At 36.7% G+C, this 12,521-nt stretch overlaps 1 protein-coding gene across 1 annotated transcript in view; it reads left to right on the top strand.

Moving 5' to 3' along the window:
- Positions 1-12,521, top strand: part of LOC120769034 (zinc transporter 2) — a 153,319-nt gene that overhangs the window by 9,535 nt on the left and 131,263 nt on the right. The window lies entirely within an intron of this gene.

The raw sequence follows: 12,521 nt of genomic DNA on the forward strand, positions 1-12,521 counted from the left end.
GCCTAGATGTTTCCAACAACCCAGCCTCATAATCGGCAGGAATGCCGATTTGAAAATGTCCAGTAAGAATTCGTTCTAAGGAGGAAATTTACTAAGGATAAGTAGTTCAGAATATCTCCTGCATTCTACTCTAGGCCAAAATGATTTCGCACAATATCAAGTCGTTGATCAGCGTTTGCTAAGCGCATGCGAGGTCCGTTGTCTAGTGCTAGAACCCAAAATGCCAATGGAGATCCAACTCGCTTCCGTCCCAATTTGAATAGGGCAACGGTGCCCACTCTGGCTAGTTTCGGCTGTCGACGTCCGATATAGATGTGTGGAGGGAAAAGTTTAAGGGAAGGGGTAATGGAACTCGATTATGATACAATAGAAGGCTTGCGGTTTAGTGGATTTCCTCATTAACGTTGTCTCCCAAATTTTGGAGTTTTGAAACTTCTTTGTATTTTTGGAACGCTAAATTATTCGTAAAATCTTAATAAGTAAAAGACGATCAGTTTCGAAGTTCCCTACTTTCTTAAAGATCATTCGAAAGAACATGGTTTGGCATTTATTGTTTGAAGATTATCTCTTTCAAATGTTGTCCGCGGCCACGTCTCAGATGGTTCAATAATTGAGTTCAATTTTCGATAACTCATACGAGCACTTAGACTGGTAACTGGCGAAAGCTACGCGTGATGTTTTGCTTCAAGGCCTGAATCGAAGCGGTATTGTCCGCATAGACTTTAGACTTTACATGTCCGAGGCGAAAAAAAGGCTAACGGAGTGATATCACACGGACTTGGTGGCCAATCGATCGGCCTAAAATGTCTGTTATCTGTCCAAAGTGTTCTCCCAATAAATTCATGATGCGATGTGTGTAAAGTGGCGCCATCTTGTTGAAACCAAATGTCGCCGAGATCCCGAACTTCAATTCTAGGCATCAAGTAGTTGGTTATCGTGGCACGAGACGTGACGGTTACGTTCTCACCAACATCATTTATGAGGAAACATGGACCGATGATTCCACGCGCCCCCAGTAACCATCCCAAATCGTTGTTTTTTGGTTGAAATAACAGTTCTTGAATCTCTTCATGTTGCTTTTCGCCCTCAGTTTTTGCAATAGCTGTAGATTGTATGCTTTCATTTTAAGATTTCGTCAGTCCGAGGTCCTGTGAACGGCGCCCATTAGACTCTCCTCGGTCTGCGTACTGGGCGCGGTCTATTTGGTCCAATATTGTCCAATAATGAAAGGGCTGTAAGATGGGTGACGGTGTTGCCAATAGTACACTCAGCAGGCCGATTAGTTGACCATAAGTTGAACGAACCACATTCTTTACAGACCGTGATTTTTTGTAATAAAATGGAACGATTTGTAAACGTTATTCAGGCGAAAGGCTTTGCATGATGAAATGTCAAACAATACTGAAAAAAATAACATGACAATTTGACACGATTCATGCGTGATCTTTCCAAAGAAGCCATTGAAAAAAGTACCTCTACTTAAATGAGCCGTTAATAGAAGGCTTGGAGTCTAGTGGCTTTCCACAGTGGTGTTTTATATCAAATTTGGGAGTTTCCAAACTCCTTTGTATGTTGGAAACGCCGAATTATTCGTTAAAGCTTAATAAGTACATAATAGTCGCGACGATTTTTAGAAAATATGTATAAATCGAATACATTCATAAAGCTAACAACAATCAACACTCCCTTCTCGATAATTTTAATGGTCCGTATGATTACTTAAACACTTACACAGCTGTCCTCACACAAACTGTCACAATTACAAAAATAAACCTTTATTAAAGATTTTTCAAAATAATTTAATCCGCTTTAAACAGCAACAAAAAGCGAAATAACTGATAAAAGCGAAGTGATGAAAAATGAATAATTAAACAATAATAACAAAAGTACTTGCGAAAAGTTCTGAGGGATTGCGCAAATCATTGACCGGAAAGTGGCGAAAATTCTAAAATAAAAACAACAAATAAGCTAACTTTGGGGGGAGAAAAAAGCTACTCGGAGCGGACGTGAGAGAGTGGAAGGGAGAGGCTGGGAGAAAAGATTTTAGCAGCAGCTCGTTGAGCAGCTTAGCGAGCATACTGTTCCGTTGTTGTTGCTCTGCACTGTTCCTTCGCATTCATTGACTGTTGATATTTTTGAATTTTAAGTTTTTATTATTTTATTATTGTTGTTTTAAGAGCTTATCACAAAATGCTAAAGGGAGGGTCATTGCATTTTAATTATTATTTTAGCGTGAATTTTTGCTATTTTTAGTTGGTGAGCAACGTTGGATGATTGTATTGTTGTTGCAGTTATTGTTAATGGTTTCTGTTGTTATTCTAGTATGGCTTTGGTGAAGAGTGACCTTATATGTTCGTGTGTTTTTTATACCCTGAACAGGGCTAATTAAGTTTGTTATGAAGTTTGTAATAGCCATATCTTTTTGTATGTTTGTATTTTGGCGAATAAGTTTTTAAGATATCTGCCTGAAACTGTGCACATGTCCTTTTCTCGTCAGTAAGTTACACTTTTGTCGAAAAAAATGTTATCGAACCACTATAGCATATAGCTGCTATGCAAACTGGCCGATCAAAATTGAACTCTTGTATGCAAAGCTATTTTATTTGAAGAGATATCTTCACGGAATTTGGCAGAAATTATTTTTTCTAGTAACGGTACAATTTCTGAAAAAAATATTCAGATCGGTTCACTCTAGCATACAGCTGCCGTACAAACTGATCGATAAAAATCAAGTTCTTGTATGAAAAACTTTTTTATTTTACGAGATACCTCCACGAAAATTGGCAAAAATTATCGCATAAAACAACGGTGAAAATTATAAAGAAATTGTTAAGATCGGTTTACTATAGCATATAGCTGCCATACAAACTCACCGAACAAAATCAAGTTCTTGTAGTAAAAACTTTTTATTTGACGAGGTATCTTCACGAAAGTCGGCACAAGCTATTGTCCAATACAACGATACTATCTTCGAAAGTTTTCTTCAGATCGAACCATTACAGCATATAGCTGTCATACAAAGTACGGTAAAAATGTAGATAAAGATAGTTTTATACCGGTTCATGTTATAAAAAACACACCTGTGAAGGGTATTATAACTTCGGTGCAGCTGAAGTTAACGTTTTTTGTTGTTCTGCTCTCATTTTTGTTGCTTACAGTCTACGCTGTTGAACTTGTTATCGCTTCAAAAGCCCTCACTGGTCCGCGCGCTGCCATCTTCGCGTCGCAAACTTCGAGTTGTTGTTAGTTGTTGTTGATTAATGCAAAGTTTAAATTAGTTTTTCGCCTTTTCGAGTGCGAAAATGCAAAAAGTTTTAGCGATTTTGAGTTTTAGCTGGCATTTTTTGTATCACTGCCACTTAAGCGCGCGCACATGTGTATGTGCCGCGTTGATGTGCATCGGTGTATATACGCACACCACTACAAAAACTTAAATAAGAACAACAAGTGCGCTGCTGACTTCGAAATTTTCACTCACCCTAATAAGCGCTATCGCATAACCAGCAAATTGTGGCAAACTGTTGCGCTTGCAGCGCTGGCAATCGCATTAAAGCGCACTGGCTGAGCGCTGAGTTGCAACAAAACTCAGGCAACTACGTTGCGCGACATTGTAAGATCGGCGCGAAAAGCTGGCAGCTGACAGCAGACGACAGCCGGCAGTGCGCGTTGCCACAAAGCAGCAGCTGCGAGCGCGCTGAAGCTGTAACGATACAGCGGCGAACAAAAAAATAGCAACAACCACAGTAACGTAATAAATGCACTGAGTGGCAGCGCGGTATTGTATGCGACCGCGCCAGTGTCACAAGCGCTGCCACTTACCACTCACATTTCCTCTGTCATGTCTTTCACGCCGTGAAGTATGCTAATTTAAAATGTAGCATGCAACTGTGGCGGCATTGCAATTTTCTTGACAGGATTAAGCGGCGTTCATGCGCTTGGCGGATATACAAGTCTGGAGAGATATATTCTTTATGTGGAGCGTAGGCATTGCGCGATGATAAAGGAGTTGCGCTGTGTCTAAATCAATTTTGAAACTTTCTTAATTCATTCCTTGAGGAATGAGAAGAGTACGAGCAATAATTTTACTTTATATAATTAGAATTTTTGGAAATTTTGTAATTATTTTTAGTTATTCATGTATCACTTTTTCTAAGATACATTTTCTTTTTCTTCTTTATTGGCTTAGCCACCGCTTACGCGATTATAGCCGAACCTTTTCTTTTTACATTTCCTAAAGCATGACCTGAGATTTCTTAACTCATCAGCTCAAAATTGAGTTATATACTTCAAAAGCGTCCTAGATTTGGTTTACTGGCACAAAATCCTGTAGAGATTGAGGATCTTAAGCAAAGAACCCCACAAGATACTTACTGAGTGAAAGTATTGTGTTTAGCTTCGGTCCGCTTTCACAAAATATGCTTGGTTCTCTCTTTAAAAACCACAACTTTGGAATTACAATTCGTTGTAGAGTGCCTCAACCACCCAACGGTAGATGTGTGTCCACTTAGGATACTCTTTGTGCCTTCATGGTTACTTCGGTCTAATCGGTTTACGTATATAATTATCAAAAATTTTACTTATTATTAAGGGCTTTACCTTCCGAAATCTCAATGCCGATACATATTGCGCTTAGAAGATGCAGTTCCTCCATGCTAACTAGTCCAGTGATGGTTTTGGAAGTCATAAAATTATAGGTAGGTAGGTAGGACTGCAGTCCTGTTGTATTTCGGGCTCAATTAGCCCTAGCTGTGCCTTTTAGACCTTTTTATTATTTTTGTCACGTTTCACTTCCTCGTTCAAATCATTTTGTGGTTTCAATGAAGCTACCAATGTCCGATATGTTTTTTGTAGACATCCATTCAAGGTTTGCTGCTTGATGAATTCCAAGTGTTCTGTGTCGGATCTGCGATAGGGCTGGGCATTTACAGAGAAAGTGGAAAATTGTTACCTTATTTCCTATTAGTTCACAGCTTCGGCTTGAACGCATATTCTTCATATGACCTATTTAATAAGTCGTTAGTTATTTTCTTTTCATATCTTGGCCATATCTGTTTAGTTGTTTTTTATATTTTTCCATCTGTTATTTGCTAATTGTTGAAATTGTATATTGTGCTATCTCCTGATCGATCCTAGCGGGCTTGGTATTAACTCTGCCTCGGACTCGTTTAGGAAAGCTCCGGCCTTTGCCAACAAGCCTGCTTTTTTGTTGCCAAAAATGTTTTTGTGGCCGGGAACTCAGATCAAGTCTAGGTGTAGCTTGTCTTCTAGTGAGCTCAGTGCCTTCTAGCAGTTAAGGACTATGCTGGAATTAGTCATGGGCGACGACAAGGCTAGGAGAGCCGCCTGTCTATCCGTGTATATTGTTGGTTTATATATCCTCTCATAGTTATTCAATAGAGCTTCGCAGACCTTCTCTATGACCAGTACTTCCGCTTGGTGGAGTTTGGTAGACGAATAGAGAGATAAATGTCCAGATCATCGGAATATACTCAATCGCTTACTCCAGTCCATTTTGGACCCGTCAGTATAGACTGAGATGCTATTTTCCTCCCTTATTATGCCCCTTCTCCATTCTCGTCCAGAGTTTATACCTGAAAGTATATATTGAAATCCAGCATTGGGATAATGTAGTCTGACTTATTGACGTTTTCACTGAGTTTGTTTTGGATATCCCTATGTCCATAGTTCTTCTGTTTCCAAGCACCCAATTTTTTTATTCTTATTGCAGAACATGCTGCTATTTTGTGAACATTAAGCTCGTCAGTCTGACATTACTTGTATTCCATTTAATTTTCTGGCCACCATACCAGTGCTCCATATGTACATAAGTAGAGGTCTAATGACAGACATTACAGTATACATCCACATGATTATACTAGGTTTGAGGCCATAGTTCCTGCCGACGATAGTAGGCCATATAGGCTTTTTTGTTATTCTTTTTTCTATATTTAAATATTTTCCAGTTAAGTTTTGTCTCAATCTCCACCCACAAGTATTTAGCTGTGGGGGACAGAGAGAATGTTGTACCGTTTAGTACGGGAAGTTGAAATTGGGGAATTTCGGTTTTGCTTGTGAATAGCATAAAATGGGCTTGATAATAAATGAAGATTGTCTACAGGGAATAACTCTACATTCTCAGCTTCAGAGAACTCATCTCTTGAATCCCGTATTAGTGACACTCAGAACCCTAAATTATATAGAGATATATGTATTGAAAATGTTGGGAAAATACAGGTACTTAGAAGAGCTTATTCTACACACTCCCTTTTGAAAACACATTACCTCAATGAACGTACTGGGTTGAACTTATCGCTGCTAGACATACTTTAGACTCTTTCTTTTAATTCTTTATTATTAAGGTAAGGTTGGCTTAAAAAGTCGATCAAAAAACGCATACCACTTAGTCAGCAGAGATTGTCGTCCAATGGGATACCAAAATGCTCCCATGTATTGATCGAAAAGTATCTTAAAAATCGGAAAAGAACTTTCAGCCTGCTACAAATTGTTAGGGCATTCGCCGTCTGCTATGACTACCGGGTTGTTTCAATCTGACTCTTGCAAAAGCTGGAAAATAGATAGAGAAGAAAGTTCCTGGATGTCTTAAAAGTTAGCGTCGTTTACCTCATCCATGTCTATTGTGCACTGACCAGTAAGAACTCCTAGGGCTGCAGCAAGATGAATCCTTCTGAGAACAAATACAGGGTTTTTCCGGAAAGAATTAAGACTGATTTTTTTCCGCATAGAGGGCATTTCTAGCTAACGAACGAGCGGCTGATCAGTTGTCTCCGAGCACCTCTAGAGTTAGGACCAATATTTCCAAGCAGCATGCACCTCGGCTCTCAAGGCTATTCCGGAGAATGCCTTTCGCGTAGTTTTCAATGCTTGGAAATCACGCTGGTAACGCTGAATCGACGCAGAAAGAGCCTATTTTGAAAGTTTTAGTTTTTAAAGAATTGTAACGATTGGTTAATTAAATTTTTTTAAATCGACTCAGTCCTATTACTCTTCGGAAAAACCCTGCAGATATATTTATACTTTTTGGAAAGTAGTTAGAAGAACGCACTCTTCACACTCTCGTTTGAAAACACATTACCTCAATGAACGATCCACGTTGAACTTTATAACTACTATATATGTATATTAGGGTGATTCAAAATTTTTTTTTTTTTTTCAATTGGTACTCGCAAAAATAGGTTACTAGACACCTCTAAGAAAGCCTCTCCAAATATGAGTTTTTAATTGTAACGGGAAGGTCCTCCGCCTAACGGTTTTCTATTTTTTCTTATTATCAGATAGAAAAATTTATATCTCGCTTCCAACTACTTGAAAAAATATCTTGTTAATTAGGTTTTGTAGGCAATTGAATGTGTTATGTGCATTCATAATTACTTCGGACCTTCAATATTCATCTAACTTTAAACGTATACATATTGGTTGCATTCTTTTACCTGATTTTTACTTATTTTTCAGCCAAATTACTTTTAAAAGTATGAAATAAGATTTGCCATTGTTTCGAAAAGAAGAGAAACTTTGATGAGAACTCAAAAAATATTTTCTTTCAAATACTTAAGACTTAACTAATTTAAAAAGTCTTTTGCAAGGCGAAAAAATAAATATAAAGTATTGCATATTTACAGGTGCTGTTGAGCACAGCGTTGTATTTCAACTTGCAACACATTGTGTGTATTGCATACTTTTAGGTGCTTGCCGCGCTTGCTGCAAGCAAATATGTATCACACAAGCTATAAATAACTGTACAATTGCGCCTCCGGTAAAAGGCGACCTCCGCACTTACCATTCATATTTGTTTTTGTTGCTTTTTTGTCGCACAAGGCTTATAACTGCTTGGCATTGTCTAACCGGCATTCATCATCAGACGCTTATTTGATATGCAAATCATTTATTTCTATTTGTTTTTCGTTTCGCTTTTTGTGCACATTCCATATCTTAAAGAAGCTATGAAATTATTGCTAGCAAACAGCCGGCAGCGACAATTCCCTGCCTGAGCTACACACAATAGCCCTGCAATTGGCGTCGAGCGTTCGGCGGCGTTGCGCCTCTGGTGATGCAACAATTTTATGTTTTATTGTTGTTTACTGGTATTTGCTGTTGCCGTTATTTTCCGTTTCCCGACATTTCGATTGTAGCCGCTAGGGGCTGCCCGGTGCAGCGTTGCCTTCCCAATCGCCTTTACTACCGTTCGTACCGTACAGTCCATGCTATGCGCCACTGCACTTCACTTTCCCTTACTGTGCTTTGTTGTTGTTGTTGTTTTTGTTGTTGCTTAAGACATTTGTTGCCTTTGGTTGTTTTCCTGTTTGACTTCTTTCCTTCCTCGCTTCCGTCGGCCGCTTGCTGCACGGTCTGCTTTGGCATTCATTCATGCAAATACATAATTCTTCATCTGCCACTGTTGTATTTACGTGCGTTCACACATACATTGATACATTTGGTGGTGGTTCCAACATTCGCTTTGTTTTGTATTTTTTCGCATTACTTCTTTTCTTGTGTTGGTTTTTTCCATCGGCATATCGCTCTGTGTAAACCAGTTGCAACAATCACAGTAAATCACAGCATACTTCAAGGCGCTCTTACTTGCTTCACATTGTTTTCCTTGTTATCATGCTTTTTAACTTCACATTTTTCTTCGTAAGATGGTTGGCGGTGCCTATTCTTCGAGTGTTGTGGTTTCTAACTGCAGTAGAGTTTTTTGTGGTCGCTTTACTTAGTTAGTCGAATTGAGAATTGTCATAATTAGTCCTAGCTGTTGGACTGAACTCACTGTCATTAGAATTTTATTCAGAAAAGCTAACTTCTGGGAGAAACTTTCTGTATCAGAAATCCTTTTTTGTAACCAAGATCTATCTTTCCATTTTTCAATGATTAATTTTTGTTGCCAGACTGAAATTTTTACTGCTGCATTCGGTTAATTGTATCCTGAATAGGATATATTAAGTTTACCACAGAGTTTGTAACACGACCGAAGAAAACGAAGGAGATTTTTGACAAAATATCTTCACGAAAAATACTAGTAATTATTGTTCAAGACACATAGACTTCATCCTTCAAAATTTGAATATATCTATCAAGGTCTCAATAAGATTTTTAATTTCTTTGGTTTTCAAAGCTTATGTATACTTTTCTGGAAGCAGCAAACTCAGTTGAAATACATCCAATACTTCTCTAGAAAAGCGCGTTTTCAAATCTTCGCCGATTTTATCCAACAGAGGAATCTATATTGAGACCCTGTAAAATTATTTGCAAGTTTTCACTCAGAAATTTTTGCGTTTTGTTTCTCGGCCGCAGATTCTTGGTTTTTTTCGTCAACTTTCAGTTCTGCCGCTATTTTCTTCGTGTCTGAATAAATGTATCGAAAATGTTTCTGAGCATTTTGTCTTCGATTCCGGAACGTTACAAACAGCGTAACTATTAAATTTGATATATTTGCTAGATCGATCGATTCTTTCTGAAGAATCACGCTGAGTGAATGAGTTAGAGGTAGAATATCATATAGGCGAAAAGTTCCAATTATAAATTGCAATTTGCACACGGCTGCGATTGCTTTTCCCGCTGTTTCCTTATTTTTCCAGTTACTAATTTTTGTCATAGCTTTGACGATCAACGACAATTTCGCGGCAAAATGGAGAACAGCATCTTGCGGTGAACCCATCTTGTTTCACATAACTGGATAAGTTCTTCGCAATTCAGGATTCAATTTTCCGTTTATTCAAGAACGATTTGTCCAAGGACAACTCCAGTGAGAGATAACTCTTCGTCAGTTTGGGTGCGTTCGCTGGGAGTCATAGGATACATAGTTACATCTTCTACTTCGGAGTCATCACAGCCATTATCTTCTACAGCATATTTTTTTGACAGCTCAGCAAGGCATCCAAAAATGTCATAAAATCTTCCCTTATGCAAGTTCAGCAGAAGTGAAATCGTTGTAACGAAGTATGAGGCTAACCTGCATTAGTCAAAACTTGTAAATGTCCCCCATTTACCCATGAGAAATCTGAATCTGCCACTGATCAGTAATGATTTTTGAAATAGCAAAAATTATTACATAAATTACTTAACCTATACCAACTGAAATTTTGTTTTTAAACAACTTATTGCGTATGATTTAGTTTTGATTTTTGAAAGTTTTTGAAAGTCGGAGTTATTTATTTTAAAAAGATATTTTTATCCAATTAAATTATATTCAATAACAAGTTTTAATTACTTTATATCCAATACGAAGTTATCATTACTATACGTAACATTAGTTAAGCATTTAATGGAATTACATACAATTCCTTAAGCGTTTAATTACAAAATCCTTAATTACATTAAAATACCATTACTATTACTTTGCAAGTACATAACATTACCATTACCTAGCAAATACATTACATTACTATGCTTTAGTTAGCGGTATAATTATGGTTTAGTATTAAACAGCATTAAATGCCACAAATTTTAAATTAATTTGTACTTAATTACATTACATTACCATTACTATTCATTACACTGGTGATAGAAATATTTAATTAAATTAAATTAAAATGCATGCATTAAATTAAAATACGTAATATCGTAATACGTAAATATATCAAGTACAATACCCTAAATTACATTACAATACCATTATTTTATATTATTCTACCAGTACCAACGCAATTTTGATTTAAATAGCTTATTATGAATGATTCAGTTTGAATTTTTGAAAAGTCGAAAGCAAAATTACTTACTATTACAATAATTATTTTTCTGGATTATTTTTTATATAGTATAAATAGTTTTTTAAAATTACATTTTATGCAATACAAATTTTAATTACTTTATATTCAAATGCATCATATTAACAATACTGTTCGTAATGTTGATGATTTAAGTATTTAATTGACATACCTACCATTCATTAAAGTATTAATTACAATACAGTTAATTACATTAAATTACCATTACCATTACTTTGAAGGTACACAACATTACTATGCATTACATTGGTGGTATACAAATTTAATAAAATTAAATTGAAATACATAACATTATTTTAAAATATCAATTACAGTACCCTAAATTAAATTACAAAACCATTATTTTATGTTACTTTAAAAGCACCAACGCATTTTCGATTTAAACAGCTTATTTTATATGATTCAGTTTGAATTTTTGTAAAGCCAAATTCAAAACAACTTAATACTACAAGCATTATTTTTTGGATTACAAAAGATTATTTCTAATTCATAAACTCACATATTCTTACGTTACAGTATTTGAGAGTATTGTAGAGATTTATTTTTATTAATAGATATTTTTATACTCTCGCAACAATGTTGCTAACGAGAGTATTATAGTTTTGTTCACATAACGGTTGTTTGTAAGTCCTAAAACTAAAAGAGTCAGATATAGGGTTAAATATACCAAAGTGATCAGGGTGACGAGTAGAGTTGAAATCCGGATGTCTGTCTGTCCGTCCATCCGCCTGTCCGTCCGTCTGTCCATCCGTCTGCCCGTCCGTCTGTCCGTCCGTGCAAGCTGTAACTTGAATAAAAATTGAGATGTCATGATGAAACTTGGTGGACGTATTTCCTGGCTCCATAAGAAGGTTAAGTTCGAAGATGGGCAAAATCGGCCCACTGGCACGCCCACAAAATGGCGGAAACCGAAAACCTATAAAGTGTCATAACTAAGCCATAAATAAAGATATAAAAGTGAAATTTGGCACAAAGGATCGCATTAGGGAGGGGCATATGTGGACGTAATTTTTTTGGAAAAGTGGGCGTGGCCCCGCCCCCTACTAAGTTTTTTGTACATATCTCGGAAACTACTATAGCTATGTCAACCAAAGTCTACAAAGTCGTTTTCTTCAGGCATTTCCATATACAGTTCAAAAATGGAAGAAATCGGATAATAACCACGCCCACCTCCCATACAAAGGTTATGTTCAAAATCACTAAAAGTGCGTTAACCGACTAACAAAAAACGTCAGAAACACTAAATTTTAAGGAAGAAGTGGCAGAAGGAAGCTGCACCCAGGCTTTTTTTAAAAATTGAAAATGGGCGTGGCGCCGCCCACTTCTGGACCAAGAACCATATCTCAGGAGCTACTAGACCGATTTCAATGAAATTCGGTATATAATATTTTCTTAACACCCAGATGACATGTACGAAATATGGGTGAAATCGGTTCACAACCACGCCTTCTTCCAATATAAAGCTATTTTGAATTCCATCTGATGCCTTCTCTGTATAATACGAGTATAAACATTAGGAACCAATGATGATAGCGGAATAAAACTTTACAAAAATACGGTATTTGAAAAATATGTAAATGACGTATTATGAAATCTCGATTATCACTTTACCATGCGAGAGTATAAAATGTTCGGTGACACCCGAACTTAGCCCTTCCTTACTTGTTTTCAATTACATTTTATGCAATTAAATTTTAATTACATTGTATTTAAATACATTTAATTACCAGTACAATGCATTACACTCTTGAAAATATTTAGTTAGCGTATATAACATTAATT

The sequence above is a fragment of the Bactrocera tryoni genome, chromosome 2 (assembly GCF_016617805.1).
Source record: "Bactrocera tryoni isolate S06 chromosome 2, CSIRO_BtryS06_freeze2, whole genome shotgun sequence".
NCBI classification, from domain to species: Eukaryota; Metazoa; Arthropoda; class Insecta; order Diptera; family Tephritidae; genus Bactrocera; species Bactrocera tryoni.